Source organism: Arachis ipaensis, chromosome B10 (genome assembly GCF_059453495.1).
Source record: "Arachis ipaensis isolate K30076 ecotype BB chromosome B10, ASM5945349v1, whole genome shotgun sequence".
NCBI lineage: Eukaryota > Viridiplantae > Streptophyta > Magnoliopsida > Fabales > Fabaceae > Arachis > Arachis ipaensis.
This window is the reverse complement of record NC_142435.1, coordinates 26,160,093-26,174,997: the sequence shown is the minus strand read 5'-3', so window position 1 is coordinate 26,174,997 and position 14,905 is coordinate 26,160,093. Positions and strand designations below refer to the sequence as shown.

Below are 14,905 nucleotides of genomic sequence, written 5' to 3'. Positions count from 1 at the left end.
ATCGAACCGGCCAAAAACTGGTCGGTTCTACCGGACCGGTAACTCTCCGGTTCTTGATAAACGACCCTGTTTTGATTTTTTTGAGAAAAAAAAAAACCCAACGTTGCGTTAATGCGTTTACAGTTTACACCCTCACCCCTTCCCCCAACAACCCCCCTACCAATTCATGAATCACTCTACTCTGAAGCAAAGTTAAATCCCCAAACCAAAACCCTAGGTCCTCCCTGCAACATTTCTGCCGCACTGCTGCCGCCGTCCGTGCTGTCGGCATCGTCTGTGGCCAAGCCCTCTCTTGTAGCTCAGCGTCCTCCTTCCCCCTGTCCTCCATCCGTCCTCCATGGCTTCTCTGTTTTGTTGGCTTGGAGCAGCTCGCCGTGTCGTCGCTCGCCATCGTCTCCCCGATTGCCGTTCATGTCTCCGTCGAAGGTTAGTGTCACAGCTATCTTCTTCAGTTCTTGTTCGTGTCTCAGTCTTCTCTCCCCAGAGCCTCTGTTTGCTGATTTCACTTCTTCAATTCGTCAGTTCTTCAGTTCTTCAGTTCGTGTCTCAGTCTTCTCTCCCCATAGCCTCTGTTTGCTGATTTTTAATGTGAAACTGTGAAATTGCTAATTTTTGCTGATTTTGTGCTGTTGCTCTTTCTTTACTTCCTGAAATTTTTGTTGAAATTTTCTTGTTGCTGCTAAAATTGAAAATCAAATCATTGTTGACATTTTTGTTTAGGGATTAGGGATTACTTGTTGCTGTTTTGTAATGTTTGTTGAAATTTCAGGTTTAGTGTGATTAGGGATTACTTGCTGCTGTCGAAATTTCAAGTTCAGTGTGACTAGGGATTACTTGTTACTGTGTTGTAATGTTTGTTGAAATTTTAGGTTTAGTGTGAATGTGTGATTAGGGATTACTTGCTACTGTTGAAATTTCAGGTTCAGTGTGATTAGGGATTACTTGTTGCTGTACTTGCTGCTGTTGAAATTTCAGGTTCAGTGTGACTAGGGATTAGTTGTTGCTGCTAACAATGCATTTGTGAATAATAACTTGCTCCAGTCCTCCTAACAATGCATTTGTGAATAATTTGTGTGTTTTTTTTTTGCGGAAGAAAAAAGAATAAAAGGGGGAGGGGGTCGGGGTATCATTTGTTTTCCTTTAGCTTTGTGGTTTCTTTTCGGTAATCTTTTATCCTCTGTTGTATTTTCCCCTTCCTATCAAATAATAGCTCATATAAAAGATTCACTAAATTAGAAAGAAGATCTTTCCATGCATAAATTTCAACAATTGATTACAAAGTGTAATATTACAGTTGTTGGTTGTCTGTATAATCTTGCTTTTCGATGCTCAGTAGTTTTACATCTTTCTTTGCCAGCTATGAAGTTTGGCTCACATTGGATAAGGAAAAGCACAAAGTGGAGGGTCGAAAATATTATTATGTGTTCAATAGTCTTCTATATTGCTTGCTTGTTCTGCATATATACTGGTGGGTGCTGATATTTCGGATGCTTGTTAGACAAATTCAAGCAAGAGGAAAAATTAGTGATGATGTTCGATCTGGTAAGTTGAAAGATCCTGGCTTGCTAATGTAAACTCTTGATTCAAAGAGCATTGTTCTCAATATGTTTTGCATGCTTAGTATGTTCATGGAAGTAGACATGCTTTAGAAGTTCTGGCACAAGTTATTAATGTGTCATCTGAATCTGGTATCTGTATTGATATGGTAGCTAGGTTTTGGTTGACTTCTTCCCCTTAAATTGCTTCCTTCAATGTAATTGTATATGATTGTAGGACATCTTTGTGCCTTAACACATTGCTGTCTGCAGTTTACTTTTATTCAATAAATCTTGATGGATTTACGTCAACTATATTGCTTTATTTTCAATAGTAGCTTCAGCCTGTAAAAGTTTCAAAAGCTTAATATGAATTTCTTCCAACTGATTATTTGATTTCGAACTGCTTCATTTCCATTATGCAGATTCAGAAGATGAAGATAGCCATGAAGATTGAGATGGAAAGCAAGACCATAATGTAATCTTAAGGCAAAGGTGAATTTTGAATGGTGGCAACCGACAAGTTGTTTCACACTTTGGAGTTTTACAAAAATAGTCACATTTTTATGTGGAATCATGTTTAATATAGTAGTTAATTCTATAACATTTAAAAGCTTTAGAAGGGTATTCCACAAGTAAAATGGCTTCAGCCATTGACACTCATCAAGCCATTGCCTCTCTCGGGATGTATGTTTTGAACATTGTGTTTCTCTTTGAGGCAAGATGGAATTCAAAATGTCCATTGTGTTAGGTTCCAACTAAATAGATATAGAAATTATAAGCATCTGCATTAGTTTTACTTAATCCTGTGTGTTTTCCTTAATCTGAGGTAGATGTTGCTTGGATTCTTTCTTGCAGATGAATTGTCTTAGCTTCGAAATTCTTAAATCAATCTACAATGGAGCAGTTGCTAATGATTATGAACTAAGATTTCAAGTATTAGAGGAATATAATGAAAAGAAGTAAAAAAAATCCACTTTACTATACACATTTCCACCGTTTACTTAAATTCAAGTTTCAGGCAACCAAGATCCTCTAAAACAAGAAACACTCAACATTAAAAGAAAATGTATAAGATAATTACTTTTATGCACACAAAGACAACTCAATCATTGCTCCAAACCCATCTTTAAACAAATTCTTAAAATCTGAAAGAACCGTGAAAATTCCTCGGTTCCCTTTCTTTAATTATTCTGAACTCTCTATGCCATGTTTATTAATATTAACCATAATTCACTTGCGGAGGGAGTAGGACATTTATTTATCAGATCTCATTAATCATTATGAATTTGAACTCACTATGCTGTTCTGTGTCCAAACAAGGATTTGCAAAAAATATTTTTTTTCAGTCCAATCAGAATCATATCTTACAACATAAAAAATCAGCATGTTAAAATCAAATTGCACAAGGAAGTAAGAGTTGGAACAATCTATTAATGGTGATTCTACATTTTGTGATAAAAAGACAACATTAAGTAGTTCCAACCTACAAACACTTGATGAGATACAAACCAGAAAACCATATGCTTATTTAACACCTTACATGACTTACAATTTCAGAATATAATAAACAAAGCAATAAAACCAAGCACCAAAGGAACTAAGGTAGATATGCACGTAAATCCATAAAACTTTCCATAAGAGAAAGTGCATAATTCAGTCTACAACCCAACTCTGTAAGAAGAGACTCTTTAAACAACAAATCATAAGGCAACTATACAAAAAAACTATTTGATAACATAAAACAGCCAAAATTGCTAGAAAGAAATGCATAACAGCCAATCAGGTTACATATCTTCTCCGGTTACTACACCTTTGAATCCTGGCAAAGCTGGAAATCTTCGTTTGCACCCAATTGTGCTTGAGGCCCTCCAGCAGAACTAGGTCGACTAGTCAGTTGAGGGAAGTCATTCATGTCAAAACGAGAATTATCACTTGAGTTTACATCATTCAACATATCCATAACATGGCTTTGTGAAAGTGGACCACCAGCATTGGGATAAGAGTTCCCTAGCATTGAAATCACCTACGGAGATCCTGAATCAAGAAGCTCTTGTCACCACAAAGAAATACTTCAATACCTATCATAAGCTCAAATGAGTATCAATCGTAAGAAAAATATTTGTGCATTCAACATGCATGAAAACAAATATAAATGATTTCATCAAGCATATTACATATAAATCTAAAACAACCATCAGTTCTTTAACAGTTTTCAACATGTGGAAGCGAACAATGTGGTTGCATAGAAGAAGGCCAACTAGTTGGACAAGTTGAACCAATGCAAACAGAAAATAAAGTCATCTTCTCTATGGCTGCACTTGCACAAAGCAAATGCAATTAGGGGTCATTGCATGAGAACATCTTTGTAGATAAGTATTGTTCAACACCATTATAATGGACATCCATAAAAATACGTACCTTGTGGAAGCACAACACTCATCAATCGATTCTGTCCCTGTACTCCTAAGCCACCATATCCATTGTTTGCACTCATCAATCGATTCTTGCCCACCCTGAGGTTGTGCATTGGCAGAATCCAGATCATGTAGCATTACATCCTTTAGGGGGAAACAAAATTCCAAATCACAAGAAACTATTACCATCAAGCCAGTGTGTCAAAAACAATCTTACTGGGTGTGAGCATCTAAGTGTGTTCCTTTGCAAAACTTATCCAAATAATTTTTTTAGTGTTAAAATAACCAATGAGTCAACAACAGCACAATCATCACAATGTAATTGTTCATCATCCTCATTCTTACCATTGCTCGGTTTTGGCGCCTGGATTCTAAGAAAAACACTCTTACTCTTAACCTGTTTCTTTGGAATGCCATTATATCATGAACCCTATCTGCTCTATCATAATCGTACCTATCCAGTTCCAAAGCCGTTGTCTCGAGAGAAGAGTCTCGCGCCTCTTCCGAGCAAAGTTTCGATTCGATACCGGAATTCGGAGGAACAACCACATGGCAACGGCGGTTTGCTCCGCCAAAGCACTCCTTACTGAACCTGGAAGCACTGCGGCAAGGATTAGAATTTGAAGGAGACTGCGATAGCATTGAACTACGGTGACACGAATCATGTTCGAAAAGAATAGGAACTTGAGGAACAAAGAGTGGATTGGCGGGTAAAAAAATGGGAGGGTTGAAATTGAATGCGGTAGGGCTCACAAGAACGTGGTTGGGAACCTGACGGAAATGGTGGTGGTTATACGGCGGAGGAAGAAGAATGTACGTATTTGGGCGACGGGAGTGATGAAAGTAGGGATCCATGGCAGCGGAGAGAGGAGACAGAAGGACAAACGGAGATGGAGGAAGGATATATAGAAGATTAGGGTTCATTGTGTGGGAGCTTGATTTGGAGAAGAATTTGGGCGATAGTAGTGATGAAAGTATGGATCCATGGCAGCGGAGAGAGGAGACAGAAGGACAAACGGAGATGGGAAAGGAGATACAGAGGATTAGGTGTGTGGGAGCTGGATTTGGGGAAAAATTAAAGATTGAATTTTTAGTAAATTACATAATCACCCACTTTGGGCTATAATTTAATTACTAATAGTTTAACCATAGTTAACATAGCAACCAATTAAAAGATGACATGTCATAGAGGGTAAATTACATGTTATTATAGGAAGGGTAGAGTAGAATTCACCATATATATATATATATATATATAAAGCAAAAAAATAAAAAATAAAGAAGAAAAAAGAAAAGAAAAAGAGCAAATCATAAAAAGGGGACAAAATGCCCCAAAGTAAATGGTGAAAGCAAAGCATATGTACTGTACTCGAAATTCGGATGCATGAATATATGGAAAACATAATCAATGGGTAGATAGGCTTTATATTATGATTACATGCATTGTCCTAAGTTAGGTGGAAAGTTTAAGTTAACTAAGGATTCAGATTTTAGTCCACTTGGCCAAATACAATCCTACCTTGACCACAACCCCATTACAACCCTTAAAAGACCTCTTGATATGTGTATTTTGTGCATTAAATTTTTGTTGATTGTTAGATGAAGAGCAAGCCTTAGAAAGCAAGGTTAGTTGAGAATTGAGAGAATCAAACCTTAAACACTTGAGTGATTAGAGTGTATACACTTCCGGTGAGGGTTCGATGCTCGATTCTTTGTTCCTGGCTTTCACGAGCTATTTTCTTCTGCAAGTCTATTTGTACTTCATTTTTATGATTTGAATTAGTGAAATCTAGTTCATATTTCTTCTTGAAGGATTTGTTTACTTTTAACCAAGTAGGTGGAAACATTTTGCATGTAGTTGCATTCATATAGATAGGTTACATTTCATACTTTCTACCATTCCTCTTCACTCTCTTATAGCTTCTCTTGAGCTTAGCATGAGGACATGCTAATGTTTAAGTGTGGGGAGATTGATAAAACACTATTTCATGGTTTATCTTGTGCTCAATTGAGTGGTTTTTATCAAGTCTTTGCACACTTATTCATACTAATTGTATGGTTTTACATTTTCCTTCCTAATCTTGTGCTACGATTGAAAACATGTTTCCTGGGCCCTTAAATTTTCTATTTTTAATCCTCTCTTATTACCATTCGATGCCATGATATGTGTGTTAAGTGTTTTTAAGGTTTATAGGGCAGGAATGGCTTAGAGGATGGAAATGAAGCATGCAAAAGTGGAAGGAATACAAGAAACTAAAGGAACTGCTAAAGCTGTACAGCCTGACCTCTTGGTACTAAATTAACCATAACTTGAGCTACAGAGGTCCAAATGAGACGGTTATAGTTGCGTTGGAAAGCTAACATCCGGGGCTTCACAATGATATATAATTTGCCATAGCTGCCTCGAAGATAGGTGACACACACCCGTGGATCACGCACACGTGTGACCTGGCAAAAAACCAATCCACGCGACGCTCACGCGTGACTTTGCAGCGACCTGTACGTACCAGAAATCACTGGGGGCAATTTCTGGGCTGTTTCTGACCCAGTTTTCAACCCAGAAAACACAGATTCGAGGCTATAAAGTGGGGGAATCCATTCATTTATTGAGATAACATTCATAATTCACAATTTTAGGCTTTAGATGTAGTTTAGTAGAGGGAGAGGCTCTCTCCTCTCTCTTAAGATTTAGGATTTAGAATTTCTCTTAATTTTAGGATTGCTTCTTCTCAATTCCAGGTTCAATGTTCTTTTAATTTACTTTCTCTGATCTACTTTTATTCACTCTATTACTTTAGTTGCTCTATTTCAATTGCTAATTACTTATGTTGCCAAATTGGCTTATGAACTCTTCATGTTAGATTTGAATATTCTATTTAATGCAATTTGAGGTATTTCAGATTTATGATTTCTTTCTTCTATTTATGATATAAATAATTTAGATTTTTTTCCCTTTGCTTTGGTTGAGTAATTTGTGACACTTGAGTTATCAAACTCAGCTGTTGATTGAAAATTGGAATTTGCTGATTGATTTGGATCCCTCTAAAGCTAGTCTTTCCACAGAAGTTGACTAGGACTTGAAGAATCAAATTGATTAGTCCACTTGACTTTTCTTTATTTAGTAAGGGTTAACTAAGTGGGAGCAATAAACAATTCTCATCACACCTGATAAGGATAACTAGGATGGGATTTCCAGTTCTTATACCTTGCAATAGTTTTCATGATAATTAATTTACTTTCTTGCCAGTTTATTTTTCCTGTTCACTATTCAAAATCCCCAAAAAGATAATCTTCCATAACCAATAATAAATCACACCTCCCTGCAATTCCTTGAGATACGACCCGAGGTTTAAATACTTCGGTTATAAATTTTATTGGGTTTTGTTACTTGTGACAACCAAAGTTTTTGTACGAAAGGATTCTCTGTTGGTTTAGAAACTATACTTACAACGTGATTATTCTTATAAAATTCTTTACTAGCAAGAATCCGATCGTCAGTTGTCAATTAAGTCACACCAGAATATGGAATGATTCTCCGGTGGGTGCCTCATTACTTCTTCTAAGCTAAAACTTACGACTCTCCCATCTATCTCAAATGAGTAGGTTCTCGAATGGGCATCCAACTTGAATCTAGAGGTCCTCAAAAACGACCTCCCAAGTAGGATAGATGATGTCCTTTCGGATTCACTTGGTGGCATCTCAAGGATATGAAAATAAATTGGAAATACCAAACCCTTTATGTTAACCAACACATCTTCTGCAATACCCGTCACAGTTATTATGATCTTGTCCGCCAAGACAAACCTAGCCGCCAACCGCTTCAACGGTGGGAGCTTCAATATATGACAAATGGAAAGGGGCATAATGCTAACGCATGCACCAAGGTCACACATACAATCAATGAATTGGACTCCATCAATGACACAAGAGACTAAACAAGGGCCCGGATCAACACACTTTTCCGGAATGGCTCCCATCAAAGCCGAAATAGAACTCCTCAATGGAATAGTTTCTAACTCATGGATTCTATCTTTGTTCATACACAACTCCTTAAGAAACTTCGCATATTTAGGCACTTGATATATAGCATCAAAGAGAGGGATAGTTACCTCCACTTTCTTGAACATCTCTACCATTTTTGGGTCAAGTTCTACACGCTTTTTAGCCTTTCTTGCCAATGTAGGAAATGGGATTGGTTGAGCCACTTCCTCTAAGACTTGCTCCTTTCTAGGGACTTCACTCCTTGGTTGAGGGTCTTCATCTTCAACTATCACATGTGCTTCCTCCTCCTCTTCAATTTCTTCTATCTCAACTCCATCCTCCTCTTGAGTAGCTATCATTGGGCTAAGTGCCTTTGAGTTCTTCTCTTTCAATTGAGTTCCGGACCTCAAGGTTATGGTGTTGATTCCACCCTTGGGGTTGGGTAGAGGTTGAGAGGGTATGGCACTAGAGTTTGGAGCTTGAGGAGTAGAGGTAGAAGGTGACTCCATGTGAGCAATGAGGGCTTGAAGGGTAGAAGTATGACCATTGAGACTTGAGTTGAGTGTATTTTGGAGTTCTTTTTGCCCTTGGAGTATGGATCGGAGTGTCTCATCTTGATTTAAATAAGGGGAGGGATATGTGATTTGTGGTGCTTGTGATTGGTTGGGTTGAGGTGGTTGTCTATGAGGTGGTATTTAGGTTTGGTAGTTCCTTCCTTGGTTTGGTTGTTGAGGTGGTGGGTTTTATGAGTATCGGTTTTGTGGGTTATTGTGTTCCATCTTTGCTTGCCTCCATTGTCCCTATCTCCTTGTTGATAATTGTCCCACCAACCTTGGTTAGAGCTATCCCTCCAACCTTGATTAGAGTTGTTACTCCCTTGGTTATAATTGCCTCCTTGTTGGGGGTACCCTTGGTTGTAATTGCTCCCTTGTGAATGGTATCCTTGATTAAGGCGATCATAGTAGGAGCGATCATAGAAGTTGTGGGTAGCCGCTAGAGTATTATCCTCTTGGAGACTTGGACATTCATCCGTGTAGTGGGAGTAGCATGAGCAGATGCCGCATACTTTTTGAGGGACCAATTGTTGGCTTTGTTGGTGTTGAAGAGAGGGTGGAGGTTGTTGTTTATTCACTTGGAGTTGCTTTAGAAGACTTGTCATCTCACACAAGGTCTTGGTAAGGGTAGCGGTCTCACCACTAGAAGAGACTTCATTCACGGCCTTTGGGCGGTTGATTCTCCGTCTAGCATGTTGAGTGGATTCGGCCAAGTCGGTAATGAGTTGCCATGCCTCCTTCGCCGTCCTATACTTTGACAAAGAACCATTGCTTGAGGCATCCAATAGATTCTTATCTTGCTCTCTCATGTCTTGGCACACATAGCTAAGTAATACTTGAGTGTCAATCATGTGGTTGGGACATGAGTCAAGAAGTTTGCGAAACCGATCCGAATACTCATATAGGGTTTCCATCTCGCCTTGTACAATACAAGAGATCTCCTTTCTTAGCTTGTCCGTCATTTCTACGGGCATGAATTTATCAAGGAATTCTCTTCTAAGCAAGTCCCAATCGGAGACAACATCACTAGGTAAGGTATAAAACCACTCCTTGGCTCTTCCCTCAAGAGAGAAAGGGAAGGCAAACAACCATATAGCCACTTCATCAGATCCTTCCCTCCTAGTGGTCGAGCATACACCATGAAAGTCCTTAAGGTGTCAAATTGGATCTTGTGCGGGAAGTCCATGGAACTTTGGTAGAAGATTGATGAGAGCGGTCTTGAGTTCAAAGTTTGCATTCAAGTTGGGATGAAGTACATGAAGAGGTTGGAGAACAAAGTCCGGTGCACCCGCTTCCTTGAGAGTAACTCTCCTTGGAGCGGCCATGTTGTCAACACCTAGATCAAAAGAAGAACTATTAGTAGTATCAATGGAAGAGTAATTAGTGCCTTCCTTGAATGACGAGTCGGAATCTACTTCGGATATGGTTGGTGAATTGGTAAAAACCTTTTCACCTTCCTCAAAGGCTAACCGCCTCCGAGCTTGCCTAATATGAAGCATAGTTCTTTCAATTTCCGAATCAAATGGGGATAAACTCGGATTTGGTAGTGAACGCGTCATACAATGAAGGAGATAAGAAGCTCATGACATCAAGTGGTATTTAAGCAAAGATTAATCCTAACTAACAATCAAACAAACAAAAAATCCAGAGAGAAATGCAAGTATCCACATATTAACATATTCACACTAACCAATAGAATGGCACACATAAGTAAATCCCCGGCAACGACGCCATTTTGATGAACGTTATATTCTCATGCCGGATTAGAAATTAACAATGAGTCCAATCGTGAGTATAGTCTAACCGACATGAAAATATCGCATCAAACAATCCTAAAATCTATGACCGAGAGTAATGATCCCTGATGAGCGGATAATTTATACGTTTTTTGGCATTGTTTTTACATAGTTTTCAGTATAATTTAGTTAGTTTTTAGTATATTTTTATTAGTTTTTAATTAAAATTCACATTTATGGACTTTACTATGATTTTGTGTGTTTTTCTGTGATTTCAGGTATTTTCTGGCTGAAATTGAGGGACTTGAGCAAAAATCAGATTCAGAGGTTGAAAAAGGACTGCAAATGTTGTTGGATTCTGACCTCCCTGCACTCAAAGTGGATTTTCTAGAGCTACAGAACTCCAAATGGCGTGCTCTCAATTTCGTTGGAAAGTAGACATCTAGGGCTTTCCAGCAATATATAATACTCCATACTTTATCTACGTTTAGATGACGCAAACTGGCGTTGAACGCCAGTTCCATGCTGCATTCTGGAGTTAAATGCCAGAAACAGGTTGCAAAGTGGAGTTAAACGCCAGAAACAGGTTACAAACTGGCGTTCAACTCCAAGAGAAGCCTCTACATGTGTAAAGCTCAATGCTCAGCCCAAGCACACACCAAGTGAGCCCCAGAAGTGGATTTCTGCATCATTTTCTCATCTTTGTAAACCCTAGTAACTATTTTAGTATAAATAGAACTTTTTACTATTGTATTTACATCTTTAGTTTCATCTTTAGATCACGTTTGGGGACTGGCCATTCGGCCATGCCTGAACCTTCATCACTTATGTATTTTCAACGGTAGAGTTTCTACACACCATAGATTAAGGTGTGGAGCTCTGCTGTTCCTCATGAATTAATACAAAGTACCACTGTTTTTCTATTCAATTCAAGCTTATTCCGCTTCTAAGATATTCATTCGCACCCAAGAACATGATGAATGTGATGATTATGTGACGCTCATCATCATTCTCACTTACGAACGCGTGCCTGACAAACACTTCCGTTCTACATGCAAACAAGCTAGAATGAGTATCTCTTAGATATCTAATACAGGAGACCGAGTTCGAGATATTAGAATCTTCGTGGTATAAGTTAGAACCCATGGATGGCCATTCTTGAGATCCGGAAAGTCTAAACCTTGTCTATGGTATTCCGAGTAGTATCTGGGAAGGGATGGCTGTGACGAGCTTCAAACTCGCGAGTGCTGGGCGTAGTGACAGACGCAAAAGGATAGTAAATCCTATTCCAGTATGATCAAGAACCGACAGATGATTAGCCATGCAGTGATAGCGCATTGGACCATTTTCACAGAGAGGATGGGATGTAGCCATTGACAACGGTGATGCCCTACATAAAGACAGCAGGAAAGCAGAGGTTCAGAGGAACGAAAGCATCTCTATACTCTTATCTGAGACTCTCACCAATGAATTACATAAGTATCTCTATCCTATTTTAATTATCTTTTAGTACATTATAATCTCTTAATACATTTGAATCCGCTTGACTGAGATTTACAAGGTGACCATAGCTTGCTTCAAGTCGACAATCTCCGTGAGATCGACCCTTACTCACGTAAGGTTTATTACTTGGACGACCCAGTGCACTTGCTGGTCAGTTGTGCGAAGTTGTGACAAAGAATTAAGATTATGAATGTGCATATAAAGTTTTCAGCGCCCTTACCAAGGAATGGAACCGTCACGATTTCTGCGCACCAAGTTTTTGGCGCCGTTGCTGGGGATTGTTCGAGTTTGGACAACTGACGGTTCATCTTGTTGCTCAGATTAGGTAATTTTATTTTAATTTTAAGCTTTTTATTTCTTATTTTCGAAAAATACAAAAAAAATTTTCCTCTCTTTCTTTTTTCCTAATTATATTTCGAAAAAAAATAAAAAAAAGTTTAATAAAATAATAAAACCAAAAATATTTTGTGTTTCTTGTTTGAGTCTAGAGTCAAGTTTTAAGTTTGGTGTCAATTGCATCTTTTTAATTTTCTAAAAATTATTTTCGAAAATTTATGCATTGCATTCTTCATGATCTTCAAGTTGTTCTTGGCCAGTTTTCTTGTTTGATCTTCATATTTTCTTGTTTTGTGTCTTTTCTTGTTTTTCATATGCATTTTCAATTTGTTAGTGTCTAAAGTTTGATAATTTCTAGGTTTGGTGTCTTGTATATTTTTCTTTTCTTGAAAATTTTTCAAAAATAAGTTCTTGATGTTCATCTTGACATTCAAAGTATTCTTGGTGTTCATCTTGACATTCATAGTGTTCTTGCATGCATCACATGTTTTGATCCAAAATTTTCATGCATGGAGTCTTTTTGATGTTTTTCTCTTTCATCATTAAAAATTCAAAAATAAAAAAAATATCTTTCCCTTTTTCACTCATAAATTTTGAAAATTTGAGTTGACTTTTTCAAAACTTTTTAAAATTTAGTTGTTTCTTATGAGTCAAGTCAAATTTTCAATTTAAAAATTTTATCTTTTTCAATTCTTTTTCTATCTTTTTCAAATCTTTTTCAAAAATCAAATCTTTCTCATTTTTCCTTTCATAATTTTCGAAAATTCCAAAATGATTTTCAAAAATCTTTTTCTTATTTTTATTCCATATTTTCGAATTCAATGTTAACAATTAATGTGATTGATTCAAAAATATTAAGTTTGTTACTTGCCTAGTAAGAAAGGTTCAATTTTTAAACTTTAAAATCAAATCTTTTTGTTCCTTGATAGTCAAGTAATCAACTTTAATTTTCAAAATCATATCTTTTTAATTTTTCAATCATATCTTTTTGATTGCTAATTTCAAATTCATTTTCAAAATCAAATCTTTTTAAATTTCTTTTTCAAATCTTTTTCAAAATAAATTTCAATCACATCTTTTTCAAAATCAATTTTAAAATCTTTTCTAACTTCTTATCTTTTCAAATTTGATTTTCAAATCTTTTTCAATTAACCACTTAACTTTTTGTTTGATTCCTATCTTTTTCAAAACTACCTAACTAACTAACTCTCTCTAATTTTCGAAAATTACCTTCCCCTTTTTCAAAAATCTTTTTAATTAACTAATTGTTTTTAATTTTAAAATATTTTATTTTATTTTGTTTACTTTTTGAATTATTCTTCTCCCTTACCTCCTTCTATTTATTTATTTAATTACTAACACCCCTCTTCATCTAAGAATTCGAACCTACTCCTCACCCTTGTGTTTGGATTCTCCTTCTTATATTCTTCTCTTCTTATACTTGCATAAGGAATCTCTATACTGTGACATAGAGGATTCCATATTTTCTTTTCTGTTTTCTTCTTTTTCATATGAGCAGGAACAAGGATAAGAACATTCTTGTTGAAGCTGATCCTGAACCTGAAAGAACTCTAAAGAGGAAGCTAAGGGAAGCTAAAGCACAACTCTCTGGAGAAAATCTGACTGAAAATTTCGAAAAAGAAGGAGATATGGCCAAAAATAACAACAATGCAAGGAAGATGCTTGGTAACTTTACTGCACCCAATTCCAATTTACATGGAAGAAGCATCTCAATTCCTGCCATTGGAGCAAAGAACTTTGAGCTTAAACCTCAATTAGTTTCTTTGATGCAACAGAACTGCAAGTTCCATGGACTTCCATCAGAAGATCCTTTTCAGTTCTTAACTGAATTCTTGCAGATCTGTGATACTGTTAAGACCAATGGGGTTGATCCCGAGGTCTACAGGCTTATGCTTTTCCCGTTTGCTGTAAGAGACAGAGTTAGGGTATGGTTGGACTCTCAACCTAAAGATAGCCTGAACTCTTGGGATAAGCTGGTCAAGGCTTTCTTAGCCAAGTTCTTTCCTCCTCAAAAGCTTAGTAAGCTTAGAGTGGATGTCCAAACCTTCAGACAGAAGGAAGGTGAATCCCTCTATGAAGCTTGGGAGAGATACAAGGAACTGACCAAAAAGTGTCCTTCTGACATGCTTTCAGAATGGACCATCCTGGATATATTCTATGATGGTCTGTCTGAGCTATCAAAGATGTCACTGGACCATTCTGTAGGTGGATCTATTCACCTAAAGAAAACGCCTGCAGAAGCTCAAGAACTCATTGACATGGTTGCAAATAACCAGTTCATGTACACTTCTGAAAGGAATCCTGTGAATAATGGGACACCTATGAGGAAGGGAGTTCTTGAAATTGATACTCCGAATGCCATATTGGCTCAGAACAAAATATTGACTCAGCAAGTCAATATGATCTCTCAGAGTCTGAATGGATTGAAGGAATCATCCAACAGTACTAAAGAGGCATCTTCTGAAGAAGAAGCTTATGATCCTGAGAACCCTGCAATAGCAGAGGTGAATTACATGGGTGAACCATATGGAAACCCCTATAATTCCTCATGGAGAAATCATCCAAATTTATCATGGAAGGATCAACAAAAGCCTCAACAAGGCTTTAACAATGGTGGAAGAAACAGGTTTAGCAATAGCAAGCCTTTTCCATCATCCACTCAGCAAAAGACAGAGAGTCCTGAGCAGGATCCATCTAACTTAGCAAATATAGTCTCTGATCTATCTAAGGCCACTTTAAGTTTCATGAATTAAACAAGGTCCTCCATTATAAATCTGGAGGCACAAGTGGGCCAACTGAGTAAAAGGGTCATTGAAACTCCT

The 14,905-nt window shown here is 37.3% G+C and overlaps 1 non-coding gene across 1 annotated transcript; it reads right to left on the bottom strand.

Moving 5' to 3' along the window:
- Positions 1-14,104: 14,104 nt before the first annotated feature.
- LOC148579465 (small nucleolar RNA R71) lies at positions 14,105-14,212 on the bottom strand. The gene has a single exon (XR_015899405.1). It is a non-coding gene; the product is annotated as a small nucleolar RNA R71 (small nucleolar RNA).
- Between the last annotated feature and the right edge of the window lie 693 nt (positions 14,213-14,905).